The following is an 18,537-nucleotide window of genomic DNA, read 5'->3' as shown; positions in this document are numbered from 1 at the left end:
ATAAATTGTTTCTAAATATAAAAAATATTATCTAACAGAAAAAACTCTTATTTCCTGTATTCTGATAAGTACAATTCATTATATCCCAAATCTTTAACGTTATGTACTCAAATTTCAGAATGCCAAATAAAATTTTCTGAAAATAAAATGGATGCACTACTATGTTTTATGTATATTATTTCTTTTTTAATACCAATTTTTCAAGAAAGTATGAGTTAACTCTAGGCTTCTGATACGCCTTTTAATTTGCGGTAAATTGGACTTGCCTACTGGAACTACGCAGAGTTACCGATTTCAAATCCAGCTGTTGGCGCTTCAGGAGTTTCTTATTCTAACTGTTGGGCAGTGTTTTATAATAATAATAATATTTATTTACAAAACTTTAAATATGTACACAAATTTGAAATGAAATTGAGGTTTCAAGCTTAGCGCCTATATACACCTATCAAATTATTTAGTTCAGTTTAAAGGAACATATTTACATATTAAGGAAAAAATTAAAAAAAACCTCAGCTTGATATACAGGTAGTTGTTACAAAAGATGCTTTAAGCGTTTATATTTATATTTTTTATAACTGAGAGAGTTTATATTGTAATTAACAATGGCTACTATGTGTGGGTACGGACTATTGTAACAAGTGGAGACGAATTTTTCTAAAAGACAGTAAACAGTAGTGGAGATGCTAGGAACGTCAATTACTGCGTGCATGTAGTCTATGGGCGTCCATCTGGGAAATGAACCAATCAATCTCAGGCATTTGTTTTGCACTCTCTGCATTTTATTATGATTGGTTATGCAAGTTTGAGACCAGACAGGGGCTGCATAGAGGAGTATAGGTCGAATGTAGAGATAGTATATTAATTTTTTATTTTGGAAGTCCAAGGATGAGTGTCTATTAAGCAAGGAGAACAGACTGCACATAACGCCTAGCGCCTTATTACATACATTATTTACATGCTTTGTGTACGTTAGTTTTGAGTCTAAAGTTAATCCTAAGTATTTAACTTCTTTTCGCCATGGTAGAGAGACTCCATTTACTGTAACAGTATGGTTGATTGTGGGTCTTCTTCGAGAGAATAGAATTAGCTCCGTTTTAGTGTGGTTAGGTTTGATTCTCCACTTTTTAAAGTACTTGAAACTTTTAGCAAGAGCTATTGACAAATGATTGGCTATAGTGTCAATTCTGAAGGAGGATATGAAAAAGGAAGTGTCATCGGCAAACAACGCACTACTGGCTTTAAGTTTAATTTTGGTTAAATCATTAATAAAAATGTTAAAGAGAGTTGGTCCAAGGACCGAACCTTGCTGCCCACCGGCTAAAATTGGCCTGAGGCTAGAAGTAGCATTATCAACTGCTACGCAAAATTTCCTGCTAGTCAAATAGCTTTTGACAAAGTAAATTAAGTATTTAGGGAAGTCATTCTGGATCATCTTATAGATTAGGCCATCATGCCAAACACAATCGAAAGCCTTCTCAACATCGATCAATGCCATTCCTGTGTGCTTGTTCACATTAAATCCGTCCGCAATGATGTCCGTGACTCTTGCTAGCTGCGCAGTAGTGGAGTGAAAAGATCTAAATCCGTATTGCACTTGAGATAGTAAATTATTACTTTCAATAAATGCATTTAGTCTCTTTAGTACAACACGTTCAACGACTTTACTAAGGCAGGGTAATAAAGAGATTGGTCGATAACTACTGGGTAGAGAGTGATCTTTTCCAGGCTTGGGGAAGACAATCACTTTTGCAGTTTTCCAAATTTCTGGAAAATATCCAAACATTAAAATATAGTTAATTAGCTTAGTCAAGTGAATTAAACACTTGCGAGATATATTTTTAATTATTCGTGACTGAATACCATCTACACCAGGAGCCTTGTTATCTTTTAATTTGGAAATAATATTTCTGATTTCTTTCGGAGAAGTTAATTTGCAGGTGTCGTGTTTTACAGTTGGAATAAAAAACTCTTTGTTCGTAGATATTACACTACGGGTGAACGAAGGAACGCCTAGATCTGCGTTCCTGATGTGAACATTCTGAAAGAAGTCGGCCAACGTCGAAGCTTTATGGTGAGAACTAAAGGCATAGCTGTTTAGAGAGGTGGTCTGAGGATTATTATTTAAAGAGAGTGGCGGTATGTTAGGCGTTCCTTTGCGGACTCCTTTAACAATTCTGTAAAGTTTATTATCATGGGTAGATAGCTGCGAAAGAAAGTTGTTCCAGCTAGCGTTTCTGTGCAGTTGCAAAAGTCTTGATATCAAGGATATAAGTTTATTTAGCGTTCTCTTAATCCAGGAGTGACGGTACTTAGAAAACGCCTTTTTGACAATGTTTTTAATTTTTATACATAGCAAGATTAGAGGAGGTAATTCTTCAGATTTACTCCTTGATTTTTTAAGCGGAATTGAATCCAATGCAGCCGTTAATAGTATGGTTTGGAGGTTGGTCGCTAATGTGTCAATATCGTGATAGTTAGTTATGATTGGATTAATATCTAATTTTTCGTCCACCAAGGACCTAAAATTTTTCCAATCAGCAGCTTTAAAGTTGAAAGCTTTCTCCGATTGAAGTTCATTTACTTTGTTCGTTAAATTAAAAATGACAGGGTTATGGTCAGAAGAGAGAGCACTGTGAGAGGTTGTTGTAATACTAAAATTACAGTTTTTTATTAGGGCGAAATCAAGCACACTAGGACGCGCATTTGATCGATCAGGAAAGTAGGTAGGCTTGTCAGGTGCTAAAATTCCAATACCGGATTTAAAAGAGAATTCAAGCAGACATTTACCACTTCGGTTATTAGTGAAGCAATTCCAAGCAGCATGTTTACAATTTAAATCACCCACCAATATTACATGCTTGTGCAAATCAAAAAGCATACGCAAATCTCTACAGTCAAGTCTGAGAGATGGTGACAGATATGCCGACAGTATTAGGAGCTCTATATTTTCAAACTCTACCATGACACCAACAGCTATTAATGATTTCAATGGAGGAAGTAGTATAGGAAAATGTTTAATATTTTTTTTAATTAATAAAGCCACTCCTCTACCTGTGTTTTCTGTAACGATAGAACACCTAACTAAATAACTTAAATAACGAGACTATTGCTGTAAAACATTTTATTTTAAATTTAAACATATTTAGTTAGTATCACCTTCAATATACACCCCTCCCCAAACCCTAAAACGCTCCTTGCGAATTTACCATTGTTCGAAACAGTGCTGGAAGCCTTTTTCTGTGAGCACCTGCATGACGCCTGCCGCTTTTTCTTTCACAGCTTCAACGGACTGAAATCGTGTTCCTTTTAATGCAGATTTGACTTTAGGGAACAGATAAAAGTCACATGGGGCCAGGTCAGGCGAATAAGGCGGATGGCCTAGAACTGGGATGTTGTACTTGGCTAGAAACGTACTTGACAGACAATGTAGTGTGAGCCGGCGCGTTGTCTTGATGGAGAACCCGTGACTTGTTCTCCCACAAATCGGGTCGTTTTTTCCTTACTCTTACACGGAGTTAAGCAAGTACCTCACGGTAGTAATGTTGATTAATTATGACCGTTTTTTTCATCAGTTTTGGATGTGGAAGGGCGACCCGAGCGGTCATCATCTCCGACGTCTTCTCGGCCATCTTGGAAACGCTTGAACCACTCAAAAACTCGCGCACGTGATTAACATTCATCGCCATGACCTTTTTTTAAATAAAAGATAAGTTTCAGTAGCGGTTTTACTAAGTATCATGTGAAATTTCACAATTAGTTGCTCTACTACATGTGTAGTATCAATTTTTTCAGCAAAACGAAACTAACACCTCTTACAAAAACGACGGTTTACAAAAATCGAAAGAGAAGGCTTTACGCTGCCCAGCTGTCGATCGTTAGGATTTGGTACATGCATAGTTCTTCTGTAGCAGCATCAGTCTCGTTATTTAATAGCCACACCTCGCATGACCATAGACAAAAAATAATGGAATAAAAATATTAATGTAATAATTAATTTATTGAAAGGTCTTTCGTCGCTTTGGATATTTTTGGAAAACCCGCTGAGTGTTTCTTTTTTTTTTTATAGATTTCAATAATTGTTATAAATCCTTAATTGCTAACTGTTAATCTCCAACTCGTTTCCCTAAATTCTGCTGAAAGAAATTAATTACACTAATTAAGGTAAATATTTTCTTATCATATTAAAAGTTAGGTGATTTCACAAGTTTTAGATTTAAAAAATTAAAAAAATATACTTGGTAAATGCTAGAAATAATTTGCTGACTAATTAAGCCAGTTACTAGGAAGATAAATAATTTTGACGTAAAATACGTCTTGGTTATCTGTAACTCTATTAATAAAAAAACCTAATGGTTGTGTAAAAGAAAGCCAGCTCCGTTACCCATCAAATGATCTGAAAATAAAAATAATGAATGAAATATTTTGATTTGAAAGTATTTATATATTAATGATTGTATTACTATACTTATAAATATATATTGTTATGACAACCTATTACAAGTAGAAGGTGGGTAGGAAGAGGGTATCCATATAAATATTTCATTATAAAATGCTATTAATCAATATTATTAAGACATTAATGTGTATTCTATCATTCTTATCAGAATGATTCCACGTTCAACAGCTTTATTCATTCTTTCTTGTCACTAGTTTACTATTCCGTTTTTATTCATTTCTACTTTATCATCCTAATACTTCTTCTGTCTTAAAATGAATAATTAATTTAAAAAGCAAAATATGTTTGTGTCTGTTCCAAGCTTTATTGAGTTTATTAATTGGATTTATATATATTCAAGTTATTGTGAAAGGTGGAACTTACTAGTGAACCTTGACAAATCCAAAATAGTAATTTTTAAACAGTATCCTGGGAAAATAACAAGAAATGAAAAATGGTTTTATCAGAATAATTTAATTGAAATAGTAAAGGAGTATGAATATTTAGGAATCAAATTCACCTCAAATTTAAATTTTACCAATAGCATAAGAGAAAAAATTAGTAAGGCTAAAATTGCGCTAAATAATTTCAATAATATTCTCTTCTCAAATAAGTGTAATTATGATTCAAAAATGAAATTATTTTACGCGACATCGCGTGTAATCATGACATATGGCGCTCAAGTTTGGGGGTGGAGACAATATGAATTACTGGAAAAGTGTCACAGACTGTTTTTAAAGAGAATTTTTTGTCTTCCGTTAAACACTCCAAATTATTTCTTATTGCTTGAAACCAATGTAAATAGTATGTTTGCGTACACCTTTCGACTCCACATGAAATACATTAAAAAAATTGTGAATGAAATGGATAACAGTCGATTACCAAAAATATTGGCAATGTCAGTAATAAGTAAGAAGATTTGTTGGGCCAAAGAATGGTCGAGTCGGTTAATTGAATTTAATTTAATTGACACTGCTAATACTGATGTGAAACAATGGGTTGATTTGTCTGATGATTTACTTACAAGTATAATGAATAAAGAATATAGTGAGTTAATATCCAGAGTTCAAAATAGTTCAAATCATTTATTGTATCCGCATTTGAAATTTGGCTTGAGCAACCAATATTTAAATTTGGACAATTTTCTGTTTACAAAATTGATCATTGGCGTAAGATCGGAGATGTTAAATTTGACTTGCACCCCCTATAAACCTGTTAAGTCACCCTTCTGCCCGGTGTGTGGTATGAACGTGAGGGAGGACCTTTACCATTTTCTGCTCGAATGTCCTGGTCTATGTCTGCTGAGAGAGCGGTATTTGGGTAAAGCAGTATTGGCTGCTGAGGAGGGGCTGAATGTGGTCAATGGTGTCTGCGGATGGGGTCCCCTTGCCTGCTATGTAAAGAGGGCATGTGAATTTAGAAAAACAAAATGTACTTAAAATATATTTAATAGATGGTGTCTATGAAGTCCTGAAGTGTTGCAATGTTTCTTCCTGTCACGATTTGTAATTTAAAAAGCTGAGTTGAGAAAGTATAGTTTAAAGAAATAAATAAATAAATTATATAAAATGGAAATAAATAAATAAAATAAAGTAAAATAAATAAATAAGTAAGGAATGCAAAATATGAGAAAATGGCATAAATAATGAAAATTTATAAATCAATATTTAAACTATCTGTGATAATTATTTGATTATTTTTTGTATGGAACTCGCCTGACGGTCTTATGACCATGGGTTTGTTGCGGCATTGTAATTGGATTATGTATGCTTTTTGATTAATAAATAAACGTATTAAATAAAAAAAAAAAATATTCATGTTACGAAATACTCAGATATACACTGGGCCAAAAAAGTCTGTGAACACTAACCTAAATTTTATTACTTTTATTATTATCTTATTAGAAACTTCTTTTATTTTCAAATGAAATATACTATTCGATAGAGAGAAACCAGAGTTTTTCATTTTATATTCAATCTTTTATTTTTGTTCAGCAGGAATATCACAATTAAATGTTTAACAAAACAACACCCCAAACGAATGCAAAAAAAGTCTGTGAACAGCTGTATAAATATGTAAAAACATTAAGATAACAAACAGAAAAACGATTGAATAAAGTTTCAAAGTTCTCTATTGTATTGTAGAAACCACTACAGTCAGTTTTGTGAATAAATAATCTAATTAGTACATATTTAACCACTAATATGGAAGTTCCCAGACCAATTCGAGAACTTATTGTGACGTTGCGAAATGAAAGAAAAAGTATTCGAGAAATAGGGAAGATAGTTCAAAAAAACCCTTCAACGGTGCATAATATAATTAAAAAGTACGGAAATGTGATTAGTAGGCCACGCAGTGGACGGCCACCAAAACTTAATTCCTTTCATAAACGGCAAATTCTGAAGTCTGTTCGAGAAGAACCCAGGACAAGCGCTCAAAAAATCAGTCAAGAATTATCAAGTGGTTATGTGTAAGCGTAACACCACATACAATTAGAAATAAATTACATGAATACGATTATTGCGGTCGAGTCCCGAGGAAAAAACCTTTAATCAATAAAATAAATAGTAACCGCCGATTGGATTTCGCGAAAGAATATGTTTCTAAGCCTTCTAGTTTCTGGGAAACCGTAATCTTTTCAGATGAGTCGAAATTCAATGTATGTGGGTCTGATTGACGACAAAAAGTGTGGCAAAAAAGAAATGAAGCTATGAAAATGAAAAATATGAAGCCTACTTTTAAGCATGGGGGAGGCAACATTCTGGTGTGGGGTGCATGAGTGCTAAAGGAGTGGGCAAGTTAGATCTAATTAATGGTATGATGGACCAATATGTGTATGTGGATATATTAAGACGCAATTTAAAAGAAAATTCAAAAAAATTAGGGTTGGAGGGAACGTTTGTCTTCCAACAAGACAATGACCCGAAACATACCGCACCAAAAACTCGGGAATGGCTTTTAAATAATACACTCTGGCGCCTAAACACCCCTCCACAAATGCCAGACCTTAACCCAATAGAACATTTGTGGGATGAAATCAGCCGCGAAATAAATAAACGAGGAATAAGAAACCGTGAACAACTAAAAAACGCTATTTTAGAAGAGTGGGATAAAATTCCAACATTGACGACCACAAAATTATTAGGATCGATGAAAGCTCGTTTGTTGGAAGTGATTAGGAACATAGGAGGTCCTACAAGTTTTTAAAATTTATAATTCACGTACAATGTGTAACAATGATTTATTTCTGCAAAGTGTTCATAGACTTTTTTTGCATTCGTTTGGGGTGTTGTTTTGTTAAACATTTAATTGTGATATTCCTGCTGAACAAAAATAAAAGATTGAATATAAAATGAAAAACTCTGGTTTCTCTCTATCGAATAGTATATTTCATTTGAAAATAAAAGAAGTTTCTAATAAGATAATAATAAAAGTAATAAAATTTAGGTTAGTGTTCACAGACTTTTTTGGCCCAGTGTATATATAAAAAGTTGAAAAACTTGAATAAATTCTAACCTTAAAAGTGTATTTGTTTTCATTTATACAGAACAGTGTCAAAAGTTTAATTATTATTGATCTAAGACAGCTTAATTTGTTTCTGTAATGCCTGAGTGCGTAACATTTCGTAAGTCTATAATCCATAATCTATAATTTCTCTCTAATATCTCTATAATCCATATTCCTCACAAGATCAATAATGATTGTCTCTTCTTTATCGTCACAAACTCTACAAAAGAGAAGGTCTGATGTAAATCACTAATGTAGAGATCTCTTGTGAAACCAAACAGTGGATCTAAAACCATGAACTTTTTAGCGATGCCTGCAAAAGGTACAGTAATTAATAATTGTCAAAACAGTATCGATTTTTATATTTGCTTGGACAAGAGAAAAATAAATAAATACAATAATAAAATTTTGGAAGAACATCTCTTGATTAAAATCTCATTTATTCTTAAGTTTGACAAAATGGGACACGAGAAATATTGCTGTATGCCTTAGGGAACATACTGGCGGGCTGTACGTTGTGCAGTGAGAATATATTGGAATGCTAATTACATGAAACTATTTTGCGGAGTTTGAGAATGCATGGAAGATGAGAGTTAGTGTAATTTTTGTTTTAAGGATAAAAAGTGCTGAAGTATAAAAGCGCATGGAATCCAGGTCAACACAAAGCCCTACTGAAGACTCTCCAATTACTTAAATACAATATTGCTTCTAAGTAAAACTGTAACTTAAAGTTTATTATAGAGCTTTTAATGTCGTCGATTGATCGTATTAAAAAGGAATGCTAGAGCATATAACCAAATGTAGTTCTGTGGAAGGTAACTAGCTCCCGTTCAACTCCTGGTCATTCAGATAGTTAATTTGTACTTTTATTACCCAATTTCCCTGCAAGTAGAAAAAAACTATTTGTCTGCTCTATTCATATAACTTAATAGTGAATCCAAATAAAATGGAAACGAGAAGATATTTACGTAAGATAAATATAATACTTTAAACTTGAAAACAGTTTACCTTGACTGCAATAAACTATTATTGGGGAGATGTTTTTGGAACTATTTCCCTCATTAGGTTTCATGTTCTACCTTAATCCTTGAAGTGGATACAATATTTCAGGTGAAGTAGAATTCTACATTATCCACTAAGAATAATAATGAATACAATGTTTTTGTAGGTTTCTACCGGCTAGATAGTAGTTTTAGTAACTTTAGTTTATTTTCTAGAAATAAAGAAAACAACCTTTATTTTTATTTTTTTAGTTTCAACTACTTATTTATTTATTTTTTTGTTTCTAAAGATAACATCGAGTTCTCCTAGTATCTTTAATCATGTTAATTAAAGATACTAGGAGAAGTAGGGGAAATGTTATGATAAATAAATCCTAATTCTAAATTATTTAACATTGAGCCAGCTTTATAGATCTTTATGTTGGTTGATTCTTGTTGTGGCTAACTAAGTAGGGGAACTTAAACTTTCCAAAAAAGAAACTAGTTCCTTGTAGGAAGTATCCCTCCATGTGTACTTAATTCTATATAAATTATTGATTTGGTTAACAAAATTTTTGGTTTCTTATTTGTTAAAAGTTGTTTTCTGTTTTATTAATTTGCTTGTGTGTTTCTAGTAAGTAAAGGTGAGGCGTTAGACAATTTTCTAACATTTTGTTTTTTTTCAAGACGTTCTTTGATTTATTGTGAAGATTTTTTTTTTCCTTCTTTCACAGAAAAGCTATTGTAGAAAAGGATATAAAAGGCTTAAGTGTGAGCTACTTTCACAGATAAAGAAACATTTATGCTGACAGATTATTTAAGTTTTATTAATTTATTTAAATAGTACAGATCTCAAATGATATATCTTTTTTTTCCCCACTTTATTATTTATACTGTGTCTTGGTTTTTATATTAATTACTTTTCTTTCAATGAGAAAATTTATGTTGATTCCATTAATAATCTTACTCTACTAATGTATTGTAATCGTACAGTTTCATTGGAATTATCCGCTTTGAAATCCCATGATCTGAAAAAGTGTTTTTTATAAATTGATTTGCTCGTGGGTACCCACCATTCAATCAAAATACTACTTCACTGAACGATTTTTCATTTCTTCTTTTTACTGTTATTATTTTCACGCAAACGACTTCTATAATTTTATGTCAGCTTAGTATTGTGATAACAAAAACATAGATGGATTCCTTCTTAAGTGATAAGGATTAAAGCTATTTAAAAGTTGAGAGCTATGAAATTTGTGCAACCGTTCTCTTCCATATGCTTTATATATTAGTGGAGATTTCTTGAGAGCTACAGATCTTGATGTACTTAGCACTTTTCAAGCCCATAAAACAAAATGAGCTAAATGACTACAAGAAGTATTTATATTTATTTCTGATGAAACATCATTTTAGTCTTGTTCTTATTGGCCTTATAAGGCAGGCAGGATGTGGCCTCCTTTTTTTATTAATATACACTCAATCAGTCTGTCATCTTGTTCCATGGCAACAGCAAAATAGCTGTGAAATCTCTTTTAAACAACACCCATTTCTTCCACGCTAACATTAACCTTCAATTACAAAAATTGTTGCAGGTCAACAAGTCAGAATAGCTTCTAATGATGACTTAATATTTTTTATGAATACATGTTTTCATTTGTTCGAGTAAATTTAGGATTAGAAATTAGGAAAACTATAGTTTTTGTATTTTATTTCTTAGTAAACCATTGATGTAATGTCTGATTTTAAATGAACCACATACGTATATTTAACTTTGATTCTTTCAATAAGCTTTAAACACAATGGTTAGTTTGCTACGGCTAGTTAGCCAACAAATGAACTGTGAACTTGAGGAGATTTCCTTTACGATGGTATTGTTCTTAGGAACATTTAGATGTTCAGCTAGTTTTATGAATTGGAACGATTGAGTTTAGTGTTGTTTATGTTTCTGCTTAGCCACTAACTTTTTATGTTGGTAAATAAACACTAAATGTTTAGCTTAAGAATAGTTTGCTCAAATAATTCTAAATTTAGTCTAAACCAAATCTCAAACCCTTTTAGTTCATTGTTGGTTGTTTTTTTATCTATAACAGAAAGGTCTAATCTTCTTGTTCCTTTGGTGTTAACAGTCCTATTGCAAGAACAGTATCTCCTCTTAAGATTCTATCATTTCTCTCAGCTTCCATAGTCTGTCGGGAGAGATGATCCTCCACAGCGTCCATCCATCTTAAGACAATCTGGTTTCCCCTGGTCTGCCATCTTTCTTGCAATCTATCAAGGGATATTCGCTCCACATTGCCAAGCCAAAGTAATAGTCCTTTTATTTTCTCTCTCGTGTCTATCTCGAGATCTTCTCATAGCCTGTTCTTTAATTTTGAGTTGGAGCACATTAACCACTCTTCATGGAAGGGAATTCGGGACTGCATGTTTTCCTTAAACCTGTCCAAGATCTCCAGCGTTTCATTCCGTTGCTGGAAGCTGTATTAATGTTAACATTTAGCTGTACAACTTTTAAGGAAGTTAGAACCCATTCAAAATCTGCGCTTATGGCTTTTTTTATTCTTTGATAGCCTTTCTAATAATTGTATTCCAACGATTCTACAATCGTTAGGCTTCTGACTTGTACTCATTTAAAGAAGCTGCCATAGAGTTTGATGAGTCGCCTCGTTCTGCGTCTCAAACTTCAAAAAACAATAGTTTGTCCTAACTTAGTTGAAGTTAATCAACTGAGAATTTCTCAGAATAAAAATTCTGCGGTTATCTTATATAAAACATTTAAACCAAATCCATTAAGACTGACATAAGCCCAATTATTTGACCCTAATCAATCTTAACATCTTTAATACTCCCTAGGAGTTTCATCTATCCATTTAAACTCAATTTAAACTCAAAAATTCAAAATTAAATTAATAAAAATTAAATTCAAGGCAGTTTTGTTCCTCAGAACCATTAATTTTTTATAACTTCATATTATGCACTATAATTTATTAGTTTCCATAAAATTAAAATATTTAAGTAACTCGTTTCATATAAAGTTTATACTTAATTTTATTAGATATTTTTAAGCACTTGTTTTAGATAATTTATGATAACGAAGTAATTTCAACTGGATTTTATGATAACCAACTTCTTGTTGAGTGGTTTCATTTCTAGTTGTTTTAATAAGGGTTCTAAGGGCTAATTATTTTTCTGCTTGTTTCAGATCTATTGGCAAGAATCGACGAAAAGATGCTCTCATGCCTAAGTAAGTGTGAAACGATTGATTTTCATTGACTGTTCAATAATAATAGATACTCGTATATAGTTCATAGTGTGGTGGAATTCTCTATTTCCTGGAGTAAACTGATTTCTAAGTTTTTGAAAGATTCTCTCCGGTCTTGTCCCAGATTCAGAATTCGTAATTGTACGCTCGTTCAGAGAAGGACTCCTCAGACCTTTTTTCAAAACTTAATTTTAATGCAAACAAGAACATTTTAAGACTCTCTGAAAGATAAAAACAATAACCTTCTTAGTAATTGTTTAGTTATACGTGTACAATTTTTTAACTTATAGATCTAAAATACAATTTTCGGTCGGGCCGATCCTTTAAAAACTTGTTGAGACTCTCTGACTCCTAAAGGAATACAGTTAAAGAAAGCTTGACGTCATAGCTCTCCCAAAACTCCACGAAGTATTATTCTTAAAGCAAATTATTCAAACCGAAGAGGCAGGCTCAACATAAACTTAAGTTCAAATGATGTCTTTTGGCGACGGACTAGAAAATTAAAGAAAAACTAGAAAAAGTGCCATGCACACTGGTAATATATATGATCTTCTAACAACGAGATTTGGTTTAAAGTTTCATTGTCTTAAATATTATTCTATCAATGTTACTTACTTACTATAGGGCGCTACGGTCCTGTAAGGACCTTGGCCTCCTTCAGCACCGCATTCCACTCGTCCCTATCCAAGGCACGGAGTCTCCATCTTCTGACACCCAGCCTTCTGATGTCGGTTTCTACATCGTCCAGCCACCTCAAGCGAGGACGTGCACTTTTTCTTCTTCCACCTGGAATTCCATAGAACAGTTTCTTTGGAATTTTTGTTTCGAGCATCCTTTCTACGTGCCCTAACCATCTTAATCTGGCGACTTTAATGAAACAGATCAGATCTGGTTTGCCATTTAAGTCACGAAGCTCGTTGTTAGTACTGATCTTCCAATTATTATTCACTTTTACGTGGACCAAATATCTTTCTTAAGATCTTTCTTCCCCAAATATTTAGAAGGCGCTTATTTTACTTGGTCAATACCCATATTTCACAGCCGTAGGATAATGTTTCTATATGATAGTTCTGTACAGTAGTTGTATCATTATTCTGTCAATGGGAGAGTTTAGAGTTTCCTAAAATCAAAATGTTGATAAGTAAAATGGCAATTGGTCATCCGATTTGGAATTTTAGTTGTATATATTATTGTTATTATGATGCTAAGACCGTAAAGTGCACTGAAATAGCATTTTATAGTAAAGTCTGAAGGCCTGAAGCCAATCACTTCTCTAACTTGTCTAAAACAGAAGTTTACAAGGAAAGTGTGGAAAAACAGACTTGTAGATCTACATGTATTCAATTATTGTAACATGTTTAAAGGAAATCTTTAAATACTTTACTTTTCTTTTTTCGTAAAAACACTTAAAAAGTGAAAATTCGATGCAGTAAATTGGCACTTTTGGTTGGCTAATTGTGTTCTAAAAGCTTTCTTTCAGTGTGGCACTTTAACCAATTACCAAATTTGAAAACTCTTCGACTTCTCGTTTTACAGTACCCGTAAAACTGTTCAGTAAATGCAAAATAAGACTATATTTGTGACGAAAACTCAAGATCAGTATGATGTCACTTAGAGTGGACAATTTGCACGAAAAGCCGTGGACTAGACTTAAGTTACTTATTTATTTAAATTCAATTTTAACAGTTTCCTGATTTTACTTCTTTTTTTTCAACTTTTTTAATTGGTACTTAATATTAAAACAGCTTCAGGCTACATTTGGCGCCTTAATTCCACTAAGATATTAATTGTGTACTAATTAATGCATAAGAATGATTAGCGGTGTGTTTGTGTATGTGAATGGAGAGGAAGCTGTTGTGGACCACCCCGTTTGATCTGTTTAAACACGTTTAGTTTAATCTCTCTTCTGGGTGTACGGCGCCCATGTAATCGCGGTGGCGAGTGGCCATTACTTAATGATTACTTTGCGCAGCCGTTTTCTTACTTATAAATTACATGGTTTAGTGCCGCCACACCAGGACACGCAACTGGAGCGAGAGAGCCGTACATTCTATCCTTTTCTTTTACTCCCACTTCACTGTTGTTGTTCTTCATGGCATTGCGAAACTTCACAGATGTGACTATCACCTATATCTTCTCGTCATTCCAAACCTATTATGGATCATGCGCTATAATTCTGACATTTCTCTACCAAAACGCCTGTCATTATAGCTAATATAGAAGTTAAAATAGTTATTACTTACTAAGAGATATTTAAGGAAGTTGTGTTTTTATCTCCATAATTCTTAAGGTGATGATATAGTTTCTGATAGACTTATTATTATTTTGTATGTTCAAGCTATTTCTATAACCTTTTTTTTTTTTGTTTACCCGCTTTGTATATTATTTTTATAAATACAATTTAACATATGCTACAGAATGTCACTTTCTATTTCGCTTAATATTTGGGATTGTTGAAATTCTTTAAATGCGCACTAATTAGGAAAAGCTACAGCTTGCATTCTTAAAAGTCCATTAGAACACTTTCTTGATATAAAAATGAGTAAATAACTTTGTTAAGATGCGCGTTGAACACATCTTTACGATCTAACGCAAAACAAAACAGCAATATTAGAATAAAAAGAGATATAGGGTGAAGGGACAAGTAATTGACTGCTTAAGAAAAAATTCAAGTTTAAGATAGAATATCTTCCGTTATTTTGGCTCCAGGTGTAGGTTGTAAATTTGTACCGCTCCAGTAGGATGTATTGTATTTTATTAATATTTTAAAAGCAGTAAATTCGATCTTTATGTCAACCAAAAATGATTTTATTTGTAAGTATGTCAATGACCCAGTAATTGACATACCGAATTTTCGGTGGAACCAGTGTTTGACATGGGGTGGGACCAGTAATTGACATACAAATATATTCATGAAATGACATTAGGTATGCATTCAAAATCACTTTTAAATCTAAATAAATCACTTAAATCACTTTTTCAACTAGATTTATAACAAAAATTAGTCTTATTCATAATTAATTACAATCAGTTTTTAAATAGGCAAACCTAAATAATCTAATATTTTTTTCAACGTTACCCTTTTTTATGCAGTTTTTGACGATCAACCCTTACACAACTGTCCTACCGGACAATTTTAATTAAGTCCAATCCAAGACAAGTAATTTGAAGGACAGCCCTTACTTTCAATAGTACCAAGGAGATATTAGCTAACATACTAGTTAGATCGTACACAATGACTTTCGGCTCGCTTTTATCTCTTTCTCTCAACTCTTCCGCTCTCTTATCCTTTCAAGTTTCCGCTAAATATTTTGCTACTTAAACCTTTTTTTGGGAACGTTTTTGGTTCTCACTTTACCAAACTAACCTCTCTACTTCCGATTAGACTATGTGGTCACATCCTTGTTTTATCCATTCCGCCTATAACGCTGCTACCGATGGCATCTACGCGTTTTTGTGTTCGAGTTGTTGGTGCTTTCTAGTGAACCAAATTTCTCCTACGCTTCCCTTCTTTTGGAGCGCTTCGCTAATATTTTCCACAATCTGTGCTGCCAGTGTCATTTGCTTCGAAACCAAACTATCTGAATGTAATTCATTCTTACTTTCTGCATTTATTCAGTATTTTATTGTTTATTATTACTGAGTTACCTCTTGGGCACATGTATATGTACATTGTGGGCACGTTCCTCGCGTCCCGCCACAGGTTGTATGCATTCGCACTTATAACAGTAATAAATAAATGAAACGTCAATGAAAAAAAAAAAACTAGATTAAAAAATATATATCTGTTATTGACTCTTTAACGTGGAAAAAATAGGTATTAAAATACACATACCTACAAATAAACCACTGATATTCACATAACTAGGTAACCAATTGACAAAAATATGTGTTATTAAAATAGGCACACCATAAAAGAAAAAATGAATGAAAAAACAAAATATTCTTTCGGAAAACATAGGAAATGAACATCATAATATATCTTATGTAACTGATAATTAGCACTTGAAATCACAAGCCATTTGAAAACCTCACACATCAACGGTTTTATTAAATTGGTAACGTTCTCCATAAAGTAGTACAGGGCGATCCAACCTTCACGTCTTTGGGGATTAAAAATGGTTTTCAAACCGATTTCATTTTTTTTAAATACAGTTTAGCCTATTTAGCCTATGGGATGCTATATTTTCGTCTTCGGTCAACATGTTTGTCAATTGGTAAATACAATAGATCTTACAATCATTTTAAGTTATTAATGTGTAACATCACAAAGTCACCAACTTCTCCACGTATAATTGATTTCGCACCTCCTACTTCTCTTGAGGGAGCTTCATTTTTCCTCTGGCCATTTTCTTTGATGGAATTCTACGGTTTAGCCATTTCCTCCCTTTCTTCTTTGTCATGAGGCTAGGACCCAAAACTGAGGGAGAATGATAGATTTTCCAACTCCGATAAGTGGGCGTCTTTTTTATCAATCACGTAGGCCTCGGAAGCTGTTCGGCGATCACGATTATTCCAGTTTGTTGCTCATACATTGTTGTTCTCTTCAGAATAATCATTCTGCATGTCCTCTTGAAATAAGGCGTACATTTGCTAATTCATTAATTTAAACATATTTTATATTGCCGATTTTTATCAATGATTTTATTTTGCAATGTATTGAATTTTTAATTATAATAAAATTTATCAACCTATCTTATCATTTTCCCAGGAAGTCAATCACTGGTTTCAAAAAAAAAGCTGTAGAACTAGTAATTGTATGTCAATTACTGGGCAGATTGCCGTTTCAAGGACCAGTGATTGACAGCCCCATTTTAATCCTCAATGCTTCTTATAATTAAAAAAAAAACTTCATAAATGAAATCTACAAGTAATACTAATTATAACAGAACATTGATAACCACACGAATATATGAACAAATAAACGAAAAATAAGAAAAAAGGAAAATTATTTTCTTATCAATCCTCCTTAGCAACGGCTTGTTTTTTCCTTGATTTTGAACTATTTACACAAATAACCTTCCACTGATACCAAGGAACATTCCAATAATTAATATTTTTCTGGAACTGCTGCCCAAAGGCTTCTCAATAACGAAATTGAAAGAATCACCACTAAAAACGGCTCATATCCCTTATAATACCAGTTTATTTCTGGTATGTCAATTACTGGTGCCCAGTCAATTACTGGTCCCTTCACCCTAAGTAGATATTTTAGAATTTCTTAATTTAACTGAAATTTGGTAGTTTTCATATGAAGATAAAAATTCTAAAAGTCTTTCTCATATGATTGGGGAAACTTACAGAAATGGTTATTTGAAACTAAGGGGTCAAATTTTGGAAAAAGAAGCCAAAATTCCAGCTTAACGCGTGGTAAATACAATATGAATTCAGCTAATGTTTTTATAGGAAATAGAAGTAGCTGCTGTTTTAAATTTGGAAACATCGAAACAAACTGTAAACGCTATTAAACAATTACTTTGCGATCTGAGAGTAACCTTCAGAGGCGCGTGTTAATGTAATTGAAGCGCAAATGATGTTTGAAGCATGCAGTTGTTTGTAGGAGATCCTCAGTTCAAATCCCGCGTATAGCTATTTTTTATTTGTTAATAGTAAATTATGTGCTTCCTACAGCGTCCACAACACCCGCAGTTGGACCTAAAGCCCTGCCTTAAGTCTTAAATCAAGCATCTGAAGATTTCAAAAAAATGCTCACAAGCCGAGAAAAACCGGAATATACTGGCGTTCTAAGTTGCGCGCTTGACTAATCTCAATCAGACATCCCAATCATCATGTTCATCAGTTGTAGAGTTATGGCGGACAAGTGGTCTAATGTTTTATGAAAGCTCGTGTAACTTGAGATTACTTGTCGCACGATTAGTTCTTCCAATTTATTCAAACATGAAACTTTAATAAAGATTGAAAGAAATGATATAGAATGAATAGTATACATTCTATTAGGTTGCCTAATTTATTTAAAATCTAAGAACTTAGAAAGGTAGATGCACTTAAAAAGATGCAAATATCTTCTCATGCACTCAATACGTATTGAAATGATTAAATGTCAGACCACAAAACCACAAGATTGCAGACTAGACAATTACAGTTTTTTCTAAAAGCATCTCTATTTTCTGAATGCATCTAGTAAATGGCAGGGGCTGTTTATTTTTAACGTAAGTACCCACAATTACAAATAAGTTCTTTTTTGCATTAAATGTATATAATTACTAACCATTTATTTATTATGCATTTTCTTGCAATAAACGAGAGGAAACATTATTTATTATTTAAATAAACAAAATTTTCTATGAAAAGTCTTTTCAGAATATTTATAAACCTAACAAAAAACGAGACTTCGC

At 32.8% G+C, this 18,537-nt stretch overlaps 1 protein-coding gene across 2 annotated transcripts in view; it reads left to right on the top strand.

The window, feature by feature from the left end:
• LOC141451005 (uncharacterized) overlaps positions 1–18,537 on the top strand; it is a 229,396-nt gene that overhangs the window by 129,721 nt on the left and 81,138 nt on the right. The window contains exon 2 of one of the 2 annotated variants that reach the window (XM_074121993.1): positions 12,122–12,163. The exons of the other annotated variant lie outside the window; for it this stretch is intronic. The gene's annotated coding sequence lies outside the window, so the exon portion shown is untranslated. The remainder of the gene's footprint in view (positions 1–12,121; positions 12,164–18,537) is intronic. 2 annotated transcript variants of the gene reach the window in all.

The sequence above is a fragment of the Rhodnius prolixus genome, unplaced genomic scaffold, assembly GCF_049639745.1.
Source record: "Rhodnius prolixus isolate KJV_2025 unplaced genomic scaffold, Rpr scaffold_8, whole genome shotgun sequence".
NCBI classification, from domain to species: Eukaryota; Metazoa; Arthropoda; class Insecta; order Hemiptera; family Reduviidae; genus Rhodnius; species Rhodnius prolixus.
This window is presented reverse-complemented; position numbering and strand designations above follow the sequence as displayed.